At 50.1% G+C, this 12728-nt stretch overlaps 1 protein-coding gene across 44 annotated transcripts in view; it reads left to right on the top strand.

Annotated features, from left to right (window-relative positions):
- LOC138754077 (calcium/calmodulin-dependent protein kinase type II subunit beta) overlaps positions 1–12728 on the top strand; it is a 238450-nt gene that overhangs the window by 36390 nt on the left and 189332 nt on the right. Inside the window, exon 1 of one of the 44 annotated variants that reach the window (XM_069917889.1) lies at positions 8587–8607. The exons of the other annotated variants lie outside the window; for them this stretch is intronic. The gene's annotated coding sequence lies outside the window, so the exon portion shown is untranslated. Of the gene's footprint in view, positions 1–8586; positions 8608–12728 lie in introns of those variants that run through there. 44 annotated transcript variants of the gene reach the window in all.

Genomic DNA, 12728 nt, shown 5'->3' with positions numbered 1-12728 from the left:
AGCGACCCTCTGTGGAGTTTTTTTTTCCTGTCCTGTGCATTGACACCTCGGTACCAGACAGTGATGCAACCAGCCAGAATGCTGTCCACGGTAAGGGCAGAATGCAGGCAAGTGGGACTGGCTGAGGCCAAGTTGGTGTGGTGGGGGGGGGGGGGAGGGGAGGGAGGAAAGGGAGAGAGATGGACTCCGGACCTTTTCTCAAGACTAAAGGGGCCATGGTTGAAATGTTGACTCTCCGCGGATGCTGCTTGATCTGTCGAGTCTCTCCAGCTCCCCTTTTATTGCACGAGGTTCTGGCGTCTGCAGCTCTTCATTGAAGAGGGAGGGTGGCATGGTTACCACAATGCTGTTACAGCGCCACTGACCTGCTGTCTGAAAGGAGTTCAAGATTTAAGATTCAAGATTATTTTATTGCTATGTAATAAAAACAGAAAATGTAATATTACTTAAAATTTCCTTTAGTCTATCATACGGCATACAAAGATTTGTCATCAGCAGAAATTGCCCAGTGCCCCTTGCAGAGAAGCAAAAGAGAGTCCTCCCTGAGTGTCTGTGGATTTGCCTCCAGCACTCCTGCAGCCTCGCCGTCATCAGTCCGAGTCATCGGAAACCCGAGCCTCGGATCGAAACCTCTGACACGACCAGGAAGCCGCCAGCACCCTCTTGCGTCCCAGTTCTGACACCTGGTACCCCTTCGAGCCAGTCTCCAGCGGTCCGCGGCCCGGCGCGAGTCCCTTGACCAGAGTCGCCAGCGGCCTACATGGGTTGCTCGCCTCGACTCAACCCACCATGGGAGTTTCCTCTGGGCGCTCCGGTTTCCTCCCACCCTCCAAAAATGGATGTTGATTGGTCGTTTTTGGGACAGGAGTTAACTGACCAGCCCGTATATCTCTGGGATGTGGGAGGCAACTGGGTTGGGGTGGGGATGTCCCTACACAGTCACGTGGAGAACGTGCATCCAAGGTCAAGCTGACCCTGGGTCTTACAGAGCTGTGAGCCAGCTGCACAACCTGCTGCGCTGCCACCTGACCCCAGTACAGGCACTAACATTCAAGGGCCATCTGAAGTGAGCATTTTACACCCATCTGTGACTCAGGCGGGGGTGTTGAATGCAAGTTTGCTGTCAAAATTGAATTGTTTATTCGGTGGAAAACTTTGTTTTAAGTTCTATCCAGTTAAGTTGACCTCTACCAAGTACAACAGAAAGGATAGCAACAAAAAAATGCACAAGGTTGTTACAATAACCATAAGTACAGAGTATCGTAATCAACGTTAAACAGTGTAAGAGCTATTCTCAACCCCACTTTCCCCATCGATTCTCACCTTTCCTTTCTCCTGACACCTTCTCCCTATCCAATTACCACCTTTTATCTGTGATCCTCCCCCAGTATTTCCTATATTTGGAAGCTGTCTTCTGTTTTTCATACCTCAAGGAAGGACTCAGGCCCAAAATGCTGGTAAATTATCTTTACCACCTACGGACGTTGCGAGACCGGCTGAGTTCCTCCAGCGTTTGCTGTGTTTTTTTTCCCCTCACTATTCTCACCCGGGGTGGGGGGGTGAGAGGAGCCCACAGCAGGTTAAAGTAAAAGCCTTGTTTTCTTTTTGCCTCGCATAGTCAGTAGGAGAGAAGTACAGAAGAAACCAAAACTTGACTGCTTCACCGGGAAGGGAGCCCATAAACTTTGGGCAGAGTACGAGGGGGGGGAGGGCTGGTGCCAGAGCTGAAAGAAGGGCGGCATGGTTGGCGCAGCGCCTTTACGGGTTCAAATCCCGCGTTGCCTGTAAGGGGTTTGTATGCTCTCCCCGTGTCTGCATGGGTTTTCCCCGGGGGCTCTGGTTTCCTCCCACCGTTCGAAATGAACTGGAGGTGTAGGTTAATGGAGTCTAAATTGGGCGGCACAGGCTCATGGGCAGAAATGGCCTGTTACCGAGCCATATGCCTAAATTTAAAAAAAAACTTTAAAAGGTTGAGAACATCAACTCTTACTCATGGGAGGTTTGATCGGGAGTCTGATAACAGCAGGAAACTACTGTCCTTGAATCCAGAGTCGGGCAGATCCTCCAAACCTACAAGCTAAAGATCTCTTGTCCCCACAAGTTTGAATGAAAAGAGGAAATTTATTCCATCCTATCCTCCCCTCCCTGAGCCTCTTCCCCACCCCACTGCAGATATAGTGGGGAAACGGGCCACTCCGACCTAATTGGTGGGACAAGTCCAGGCGATTGAGTCGTCTGGGGAGCTGCACTCACTGCAATTTGGAGCAATGAGAGGGGATCGTGTATAAAGTTACGAAAGGCATCGATAAGATAGAGGTTGGTAAATTGTCCCTGTTGGTGGATGAGACCAGAACTAGGGGACTTGGCCTCAAGATCCAGGGTAGTAGATTTAGGACGGAGATGAGGATCTGCTTTTCCCAGAGGGTGGTGAATCTGTGGAATTTGCAGCCCATTGAAGCAGTGAAGGTGACCACAGGGAATATATTTGACAGGGTTGGACAGATTTTTACAGCGTAGGGGAATTTAAGGGATATCGGGGGGGGAAAAGGCAGGTAGGTGGAGAGGAGACCATCACCAGAATAGCGGAGCGGGCTGGATGGCCGACTCCTGCTCCTATTTCTTTTGTCCCATGTTGATCCTTGTCAGCAAGAGAATTCAATAAAGAGTTTGGGAACCCAGAGCCCTGCCCCTTTAATTCATGGTGATTGGCTGCAGAAGGATGGATTGGTAAAGGGACCTGACCTACGCAAGGTGAATTTTACTCTTTATTTGGCTAGTCCTGCATGAAGCCAAGAACTGACCGGCGGCATTTGGCAGAGCAAGCACTGAGGAGGCATTAAATTCGATTCAAATTTTATTTGATAGTAAAGGGTCACCCACATCTTACTTTGAGAACATGTATTTCATTATGTTCTATTCTCGTCCTGTGAGGTAGGGAATTACATTAACCTTAAGCTAAGCATGAATTTGAAGATGCAGTCCAGCAGTGCTCCAAGTTCTGTGACTGCAGGTGATCAATGGTTGGAAGCAGAATTTATTGCCGTGAATGTTGTTTGACCGCTATCAGTAGCCCCAATAATGACTCGGACGAAGACTGAGGGGAACAATAGGCTTTATTGTACTAGAGACTGCTGGTCCGGGTCCAAGGCTAGGAATAAGCAGGAAGGAGAGTGGTCTAGACCTTTATGGCCTGGGGTCACATGGGTAGGACTAAGGGAGGAGTCAAGGTAGAAGGACACCCGGAGGAAGAGCCAGCCAGCACATACAATCATATCACTACATTCAACCCCCCCCTTTAAAAATAATGGAACCCACCGGAAAACAATCAACAACCGGGGGTGGTACAACAACCATAGTAACAGCATCAATGCAGTAACACAACAGCAGCAGTACAAAATACAGCAGACGTCAACCCCCCCCCCCCCCATAGCAAGAGATTAAGCCACTCAGGCGGCCTCCTCTGCCTCCCAGACCGCTGTAGGACCGGCGTGTCCTTATGGTGCTCCTTCGGGGAGGGAAGCGTCCACTGCATGGACTGTCTGAAAAGGGGTGTCAGCAGTGGACTCCCGGAGTGCTGGGAGGTTCTCTGCTGCTGCATGGGGGGTAGATGCCTGGACATTCTCCTGCAAGGCAGGCAGCTCAGGCTCCAGGGTTCTGGCCTGATGCAGCACAATAGGGTCTGTGGTATGGTCAGTAGCCGGCAAGGCGGTCTCAGAATCTCCAGCCCTTGCCAGGTTTTGTATTGGCACAGTTTCCTCGTGGCCATCTGGGTACCTCACAAGTGTATGTTGAGGGTTTGCATGTATGAGGTGCACCGCTTCAACCAGAATTATGGCCCCTGACGTGCTTCTGAACCAGAACCGGCCCTGGGGTGGTCAGCCCAGGAAGGATGGAGGAACCATTCGACAATTCTAGGAAAAACAAAGAAGTGTTCATGTGTGGTGGTGTTAGTAGCGGTGCATAGCAAAGACTGGATGGCATGAAGGGCTTTGGGCAAGATGTCCTGCCAGTGGGATACTGGAAAATTGTTAGATCTGAGGGCCAGGAGTGTTGCCTTCCAGACGGTGCTGTTCTCCCTTTCCACCTGGCCATTATCTCTGTGGTTATAGCTGGTGGTCCTGCTGGTGGTTATGCCTCTGGCCAAAAAGTACTGCTGCAGCTCCTCACTCATGAACGAGGTCTCCCGGTCACTATGGATGTAGTCAGGGGTACCTGAACAGAGTAAAAATTCTGTTCAGAGTCTTGATGACCATAGCCAAAGTCATATCCGGGCAGGGGATTGCAAAGGGGAACCTGGAGAATTTGTCCACCACCGTCAGGAAGTAGGTGTTCTATTTGTGGTTGAGAGGGGGCACCTTGTAATCGACACTGAGTCATTCGAAAGGGCAGGTGGCCTTGATGAGGTGTGCCTTTTCTGGCCAGTAGAACTGAGGCTTACACGCAATGCAGATCTGGCAGCTTCTGGTCGTGGACTGGACATCCTTGACAGAGTTGGGGAGGTTCCTTGACCTAATAAAGTGATACAACCTCGTGACTCCGGGGTGACATAAGTGGTCATGTAGGATTTGGAGACAGTCATGATGCGCATTGGCGCACGTCCCTCGGGATAGGGCATCCGGGGGGGTCATTGAGCTTACCTGGCCGGTACAAGATGTCATAGTTGTAGGTAGACAATTCTATCCTCCACCTCAGAATCTTGTTGTTCTTGATTTTACCCCATTGTTTGGCACTGAACATGAAAGCCACTGCCCTCTGGTCAGTCAACAGGGTAAATCTTTTACCAGCCAGGTAGTGTCGCCAGTGGCGCACTGCCTCAACGATAGCTTGAGACTCCTTCTCGATGGAGGAGAGCCAGAGTTCAAGACCGTGCAGGGTGCGGGGGGAAAAAATGCTACCGGCCCGCCTGCCTGGTTTAACATGGTGGCCAGTGCAACATCGGAGGCTGAAAGGGGACAGATTCATCCACGGCATGCATTGTGGCCTTAGCGATGTCTCCTCTATTTTGTTCAAAAGCAGGCTGGGCCTCTGTCGATAATGGGAAGGTGGTCATACGAATTAGAAGGTGGGCCTTATCTGTGTAGCTGGGCATCCATTGAGCATAATATGAGAACAGCCCCAGGGACCTCAAGCGCCTTCAGGGAGTTTGGGACAGGGAGCTCCATGAGGGGTCGCATGCCACATGCCACGACACATCCAAGAAGGGCCAGGTGCTCCGTGTTAAACATGCATTTGTCCTTGTTGTGCATCAAGTTGAGGGACTTGGCCGTACGCAAGAACTTTGCGAGGTTTACGTCGTGGTCCTGCCTGTCATGGCCGCAGATGGTGACATTGTCGAGGTAGGGGAATGTCACTGTCAGCCCGTGTTCCTCCACCATCCGGTCTATCACTCTCTGAAAGGCAGAAACACCTTTAGTAACCCTGAAGAGCACCCGTAGGATGTGAAAGAGTTTCCCGTCCACCTCAAAGCCTGTATATATTCAATTGGGTGGACGGAGGGGGCAGTTGATGGTAGGCCGACTTGAGGTCAATGGTTGAAAAAATTCTGTACTTCGCGACCTTATTGACCAAGTCAGCTATATGGGGAAGCGGGTATGCGTCCAACTGGGTGAATTGGTTGATGGTCTGACTATAATTAATTACCATCCGAGGCTTGCCCGCACCTCTGACCACGAGGACCTGCACCCCCCCCCAGGGACTGGTGCGAGGGGCTATGATCCCCTCCACCAGGAGTCGTTGAACCTCAGCTTGGATGAACTGCATGTCCTCCGAACTATAGGGCCTACTCTTGGTGGTGATCAGTTTGAAATTCGGGATGAGGTACGCGAACAGTGATGGGGGGACACCTATAGCGTGGTGAGGTTGCAGGATGGTGCCTGAGACTGGGTAACAATACAAAATTGTTATAACACTCCCCTTCCCCCACCATCCACCATAAAGTGATGCTACACTGGTCTGTTGTCCCATGCAGCCATTGAAACTGTTCCGGTCATGGGTTGGACCGGGAGGGAGATTCTCTGGACCACGTTGGGGTGCACAAAGCTTTTTGTGCTGCCGCTATCGAAAAGGCAGTTTGTTTTATGCCCATTCATCTCGATCCGCATCATGGAATTCGAGATCAGGTGAGGGCTGGCTTGATTCAGGGTGACTGGTGCCAGGATAGGCATCCCTTCATCGTCGTCATTGGTGGGGAGGCCTTCCCAATATGGCGACCTCCAAGTTGAACACGCAGTGTTCGATGAGGAAGAAGGTGGAAGTGGAGTCGTGGCGGTTGGAAGTGATGTCATCGGGGCTCTGGGCCGAGGTGCTGAGGTTGGGAGCGATGGCCGACAAGATGGCACTCCCCTTACCGTGCACACGGTCAGCGCCGGAAGCTCCTCAGAAACACACACGACACTGCTCCCGGACTGTGGTCAGGACCTGAAGACTTTCTGGTAATGGCCCCTCTTCCCGCACCCCAAACACGTAGCCCCTCTCGTGGGGCAGAGGTGTCGCAAATGCTTGGACTGCCCACATAAGTTGCATCTCAATGATGCCATTGACGTAATTGCAGCCAAGGTCAGCTCGGTAGCGCCTGATACAGAGTCCCAGGCCAAAGGCCCTCATGGTGGAACATACGGAGATGGCCCGCTTCTGCCCGCGATCGACACCTCGTGGCGCTGGTCCGAGTCCAAGGTTCTGATTAAGTCGATAACCCTTTTGAGTGGGAGCGGGTCCTCCTCGACGAGTCGTTGCTGGATATAATCTTACCTCAGACCCAACAGGCAGGTGTCTCAAATCAGTTCTTCCACGCACTGGGTTAGGGATATCGTGGCCGTGGGTTTCCCCCAAACAGACTTTACCCAGTGTGACCAGGGACTGGACAAACACTTCAGTATACTCACCAGGCTGTTGTTTTCTGGATGCCAGCAGGTAACGGAAGTATACCACATTCACTTTAGGCTTGTACAGCGTCCGTAGCTCAGCCATCACCTCATTGGAGGTCGCATTGCCTTGGATGGTCAGGAAGGCCCTCTGGCCGACTTGTGCCTGAAGGGTTTTTAACAACTTCTCGTTGGAGTTGACCACCTCAGCAGCAGCGTCGAGGAAGTTAATGAAGCAGTTCATCCACTGCTCGAAGAGCACTGAATCACCTGGGACTTGGGGGTTAACTTCTAACTGTTCTGGGCGCAGCAATTTCTCCATTACCGGAGACCTCCAAAATCTAGTACAATAAATTGTTGGGTGCTATCAGTAGCCCCAGTAATGACTCAGCCAAAGACTGAGGGGAATGATAGGCTTTATTGTACTAGAGACTGCTGGCCCGGGCCCAAGGCTAGGAATGAGCAGGAAGGAGAGGGGACTCGACCTTGATGGTCTGGGGTCACATGGGTAGGACTAAGGGAGGAGGTAAGGTAGAAGGACACCTGGAGGAAGGGCCAGCCGGCATATACAATCATATCACTACAGACCCGAAATTTGTGGTACGGCAGTTACGGGAGCCTGAGGTCAAGCGCCAGCGGCACAAGGATAGCTTCTCCCCCTCCGCCATCAGATTCCTGAATGAACCATGAACCACAGGCACTTTGACCTTTTCTTGCACAAATTTAATTTGCGCTCTAAGGTGGTTTACGGTGCTCCTTCAAAACGGTGAATTTCAGGACCTGCTCTGAGCAGTACAGGTGCAGAGTTGCTCTGAATTAAGCAAAATCAATTAGTGCAGAAGAAAATCGAGGCAGCGTCTGTGGTTCCCTGTCCATTCAAAATTCTGATGGCGGAGGGAAAGAGGCTGTTTCTGTGCCGCTGGGTGTTCGTCTTCAGGCACCTGTACCTCCTTCATGATGGTTGCAGTGAGAAGGTGGCATGACCAGGCTGGTGGGAGTTCTACTGCTTTCTTGAGACACCGCGTCTTGTGGTTGCCCTTAATGGGGTGAAGCTGGATGACGCTGGCCTAGTTCACAACTCTCTGTTGCCTTTTCCTCCATACCAGGCAGTGATGCAGCCAGTCAGAATGCTGTCCGTGATCCGTGTATGTAGAAATTAGGATAGTGTTTTTGGTGATGTCAGATCCAATGCTTTATGAGGTGTTGGTCAGACGCAGTTTGAAGTATTGTGAGCAGTTTTGGGCCTTGTATCTAAGGAAGCAGAATTGGCATCAGAACAAGTCCAATTGGGGGGAGGGGCATTAGGATAACCACGATGGGGACACAAACTGATGTTCGAAAACTCACTCAATGTTCGGGGGGGGGGGGTCCATACCTGCTATGAACGTCATCTGAGCGCTGCCATCACGCACCCTCCCCCCCCCCCGACGAAACAGGTCAACGTGTGTGGAGATAAAATCACATGACTCTAATGACGGGTGGGGTGGAGGGGAGCAATAACTCATTTGGGCGGGTGCGTCCGAGCCTGCAAGGAAGGATATGCTGACGTTGGAGGGGGTCCACAGGAAGTTTGCGAGAATGATCCTGGGACCGAGAGGGTTATCACATGTGGAGCATTTAATGGTTTTGGACCTGGACTCGCTGGAGTTTTGAATGGGGAGGTGGGATCTTGTTGAAACCTACAGGATATTGAAAGGAGTAAAAACATAACACTGGAGAAAGTCTGCAGGCCAAACATATGGCAAAGGTAATGAGACATAAGTAATGTTTTGGGATTGAGCCCTTCATGAATTAATGAGCAACAAGTCTATACCTGTAGCAGGCGACGAAACAGGGCATCTGTTGACCAGAGAGAGAGAGAGAGAGACACACACACACACACACACACACACACACTCGCACTCGCACTCGCACTCGCACTCACACTCACACTCACACACACCCACACACACCCTCACACTCACACATACCCACTCACACACTCACACACTCACACACTCACACACTCACACTCACACACTCACACACTCACACACTCACACCCACACACTCTCTCTCTCTTTTACACTGTCCTTTTAAAAAGAAATCCAGGATTTAACTGCCTTTTAACCATTTCACTTACCTGTGTGAACACAACAAACGCAGGATGGGGAGGGTCATTTTCATCCCGGTAATGGCTTGGATCCTGTGTAAAAGGCTGACCCGCCTTTCTAGGACGCCGACGCTGTAATGCTGCAGGTCCTGCCGCTTTTTGCTCCAGGATGCCAGGTCCCAATGTAAAAGGTCGCACTGACCCAGCTTCTCTTGGTTCAGTGTGAACGACTGAACCCGGCTTCAAACATGGGACGTTCACATGCCAATTAAATGAGATCGTTGCGCAAAATGGGGTATATGTCCAAAGGAACCTTGAAGGTTCCACGTTAATCAGGTGAGTGTGAGGCCAGGCAGCAGGGAGATGAAGAACGCACTGGACTTTTAACAATAATTTGCAGTGGTTCTCAATCTTTATCTTTCCACTCACATACCATTTAAATCTCTATGCCATCGGTGCTCTGTGATTAGTGAGGGATTGCTTAAGGTGGGATACGAGTTGGAAGGGAAGGTTGAGAATCACTGCTCTAGACCCAATTGTTACTGAAATATTTTGCTTGAGGAAAATTGTCATTGGCCCATTTCCTTTGGAGTTGTGAAACCATGCACATCAAGAGTCAATTAGGGACGGTTAAAACAGTGGTTTTTCAAATATTTTCTTCCCACTCGCATCCCACCTTAAGCAATCCCTTACTAATCACAGAGCACTGATGGCATACGGATTACTTAAAGTGGGATGTGAGTGGAAAGAGAAAGGTTGAGAACCATTGGGCTAGGACAAAAGGGCGCAACCTCAGGATTAAAGGGTGCCGGCAAGGAACAGAAATGCAGTGGAATTTCTTCAACCAGAAAGTGGGAAATCTGTGGAATTCGTTGCTTCAGGCAGTTGTGGAGGCTGGGCCATTGGATGTATTTAAGGCAAAGTTCGAAAGGTTCGTGATTAGCCAGGGCATCAAAGGTTATGGGGAGAAGGCCGGGTAGTGGGGCTGAGTGGGAGAATGGGTCAGCTCAGTATTGAATGGCAGGGCAGGCTCGATGGGCTGAATGGTCTGCTCCTGTGTCTTATTGTCATATCATGCCAAGGCCGACTGAGGAAGTTCCTTTTGCGAGGAGTTCGAGCCATTCAACCCATCTATGGTACAGCACTATAAATCAGTGGAATTGCAGAGAGTCACCAGATACAACAGACCAACAGCAATGTTGTTTCACTATTTAACATTAATAAGGGTCAAGGAGGAGGAAAGGAATGTGTGAGAGTCAGGGCAGAGGAAAATGCGACATGGGGGTAATCACTCTCCTTGGAACTGACATGGAAAGGATGGGCTGATTGGCCTCCTATTTCATGAGAAAATGCAATGAGGGTACATGAGGTTGGGCAACACTGCTCAGAATCTGGAGGTTTGCTTTCATCCTCTGAGTGGAATGTAGAGGCTATGCTTTCATCCTCTGAGTGGAATGTAGAGGCTAGACCAATAGCCCCTTTGGGACATTTAATGCAGAACTTGACATTCAAGTTCATTATCATCTGTCTGTTCTTGTAGAGCCAGTCGGAACAGGGTTTCTCTGGCCCACCATGCACACATATACAGCAGGTAGAAGTGGCAGCCCATTTTCCCAGCTGATCCAGATCCCACTGCAAGCTTTGAAAGCTTTACCTCCAATCTTTGTGTCATTGCATAGAATCATTAAGATATGATTTAAAATAAATGCAGGAAACCTCAGTTATCCGGAATTCAAGCAAAAAAAAATTGCAGAAAATCAATAGGTTAAAAAATACGCCAAAGTTAGTTTACCAAAAATGCAACACATAATCTCAAGCAACCAGAAAATTAATTTATCCGCCATCTACCAATCCCTATAGGTGCCGGGTATCAGGGGTTTTTACTCTGGGATGATTTATTCAGTTGCAGGACACTGTTCATCAATCTCACAGCCTGCAGGAAGAAGCTAGTTCCCAGCCTGGCCGTTCTGATTTTGATACCCCCTTCCTGATGGTAGTGGGTCAGCTGGATGCAAAGGGGTCTTCAGTAATTCTTTGAGCCCAGTTTAAGCAATGCATCTGGTGAATGTGATCAGCAGAGAAAAGAGAGACCATCAGTGACAGTCTCGGCCGTTTTAATGACCCTTTGCATTGACTTCTGATGGATGCTTTGCAGTTCCCGTCCCGCACAGCGATGCAGCTGGACAGGATCCTCTCAATTATACTCCTGTAAAAGAAAAAGTCAAGATGGTGGCCGCTAGCCTTGGCCTCCTCGAGGAGTGTAGGCGCTGGCGTGCTTTCCTGGACTGAGGAGGGCAGCAACTTGGTCAGCAGGACCAGCTGCTCGCCGTCAGCCACGGCGTCGCAGTTCTCGGGAGATGATGGGCACGTGGTGCCAGTTGAGTGCTGAGTTTTAAATCCTCTGAGGCCTTTCAAAAGGAATGTCGCAGCAGGGCTTGAAATGGTGTGACTTCCTTCTCCCTAAGCAGCAGTGACGCGCGCCCACAGGGCCCAGAGAGTCTTTGAATATTTAATAGTGAAGGAACCTGTGTCTCCCAGAGCAACCTCTGCTGCAGGAGGAGATTGTGGCGCAAGAATTTTTAATGGTGCAAAATCCTGCTCCAAAACGAGCGAGCGCACGGACACTCACACCTTTGGACACCTGGAGTGCTTTATCTTGTACTTTCCGGAGACTCTGAGGCTTCGACCAATCAAAAGGAGCAGAAGGAAGTGTATTTAAGGGAAGAGCTCGGTCTCAACGGGACTTTGCAGCCCATAAATTACCCTTTGGTTGTTGTCACCTGGGTAAACACAGCAGCTAATTTATGTACTGGGAGATAGAAATATTGACTGTCCCCTGGTGATGAACAGGCTCCATTTTTGCAGATGTTCATGTCAATTTTGTCCTCGAGTCGGAACACATTAGAAACAGTGATAGTAATTCCTCAATATTTCAAAGAACTACATCAAAAGCACAAGGCCTGATGCTGAAGAACAATTACCGTTTTTTTGTGGGGGGGGGGTGGTAATTGAGAGAGAGAGAGAGAGAGAGAGAAGGGGAGGGAGAGAGGGGGGGGAGGAGAGAGAGAGAAACACATTCTATCATTCCCAGTATTAAGCATATGGTGGATCTTTGAATGTAATCACCTTATGGGTGCTCCTTTGTCTGTAGGGGTGTCTGTGGCCGGATGTTTGACAGCGTAGAGGCAGTTAAACCTGCAGTGAGGTTGGTTCAAGGCATTGTTTTAACCGGGAACTCTGCAGACACTGGAGCTATAGTGTGCAGCTGGAGAAACCTCGCAGGTCACACAGCATCAAAAGAAAGTAAAGGGTGACCAGCATTTTGGGGCCTGAGGCCTTTGTCAGAGTGTGAGCCAAAAGTAGGCAGGTGCAAGATGGGAGGAGGTGGGGGAGAAAAGGGAGAGAAGGGGCAGGGGGATGAGCACAGGTTAACAGGTCATGGGTGGAGAAAAAAAAGCTGAGAAGTGATTAGAGGAGGGGGAGCTCTCTGAATGGTGAGGGAAGGAGATGGATGGGGGGGGGGGACAGAGAGAGAGACAGAGAGAGAGAGAGACAGAGAGAGAGAGAGACAGCAGAGACAGAGAGACAGAGAGAGTGAGATCAGAGAGAGAGAGACAAGAGAGAGAGACAGAGAGAGAGAGACAGAGAGAGGAGACAGAGAGAGAGAGACAGAGAGAGAGAGACAGAGAGAGAGAGAGACAGAGAGAGAGACAGAGAGAGAGAGAGACAGAGAGAGAGAGAGAGACAGAGAGAGAGAGACAGAGAGAGAGAGACAA

Source organism: Narcine bancroftii, chromosome 2 (genome assembly GCF_036971445.1).
Source record: "Narcine bancroftii isolate sNarBan1 chromosome 2, sNarBan1.hap1, whole genome shotgun sequence".
Lineage (NCBI taxonomy): Eukaryota > Metazoa > Chordata > Chondrichthyes > Torpediniformes > Narcinidae > Narcine > Narcine bancroftii.
Note: the sequence above shows the minus strand (reverse complement) of the source record. Positions and strands in the feature narration are given on the sequence as shown.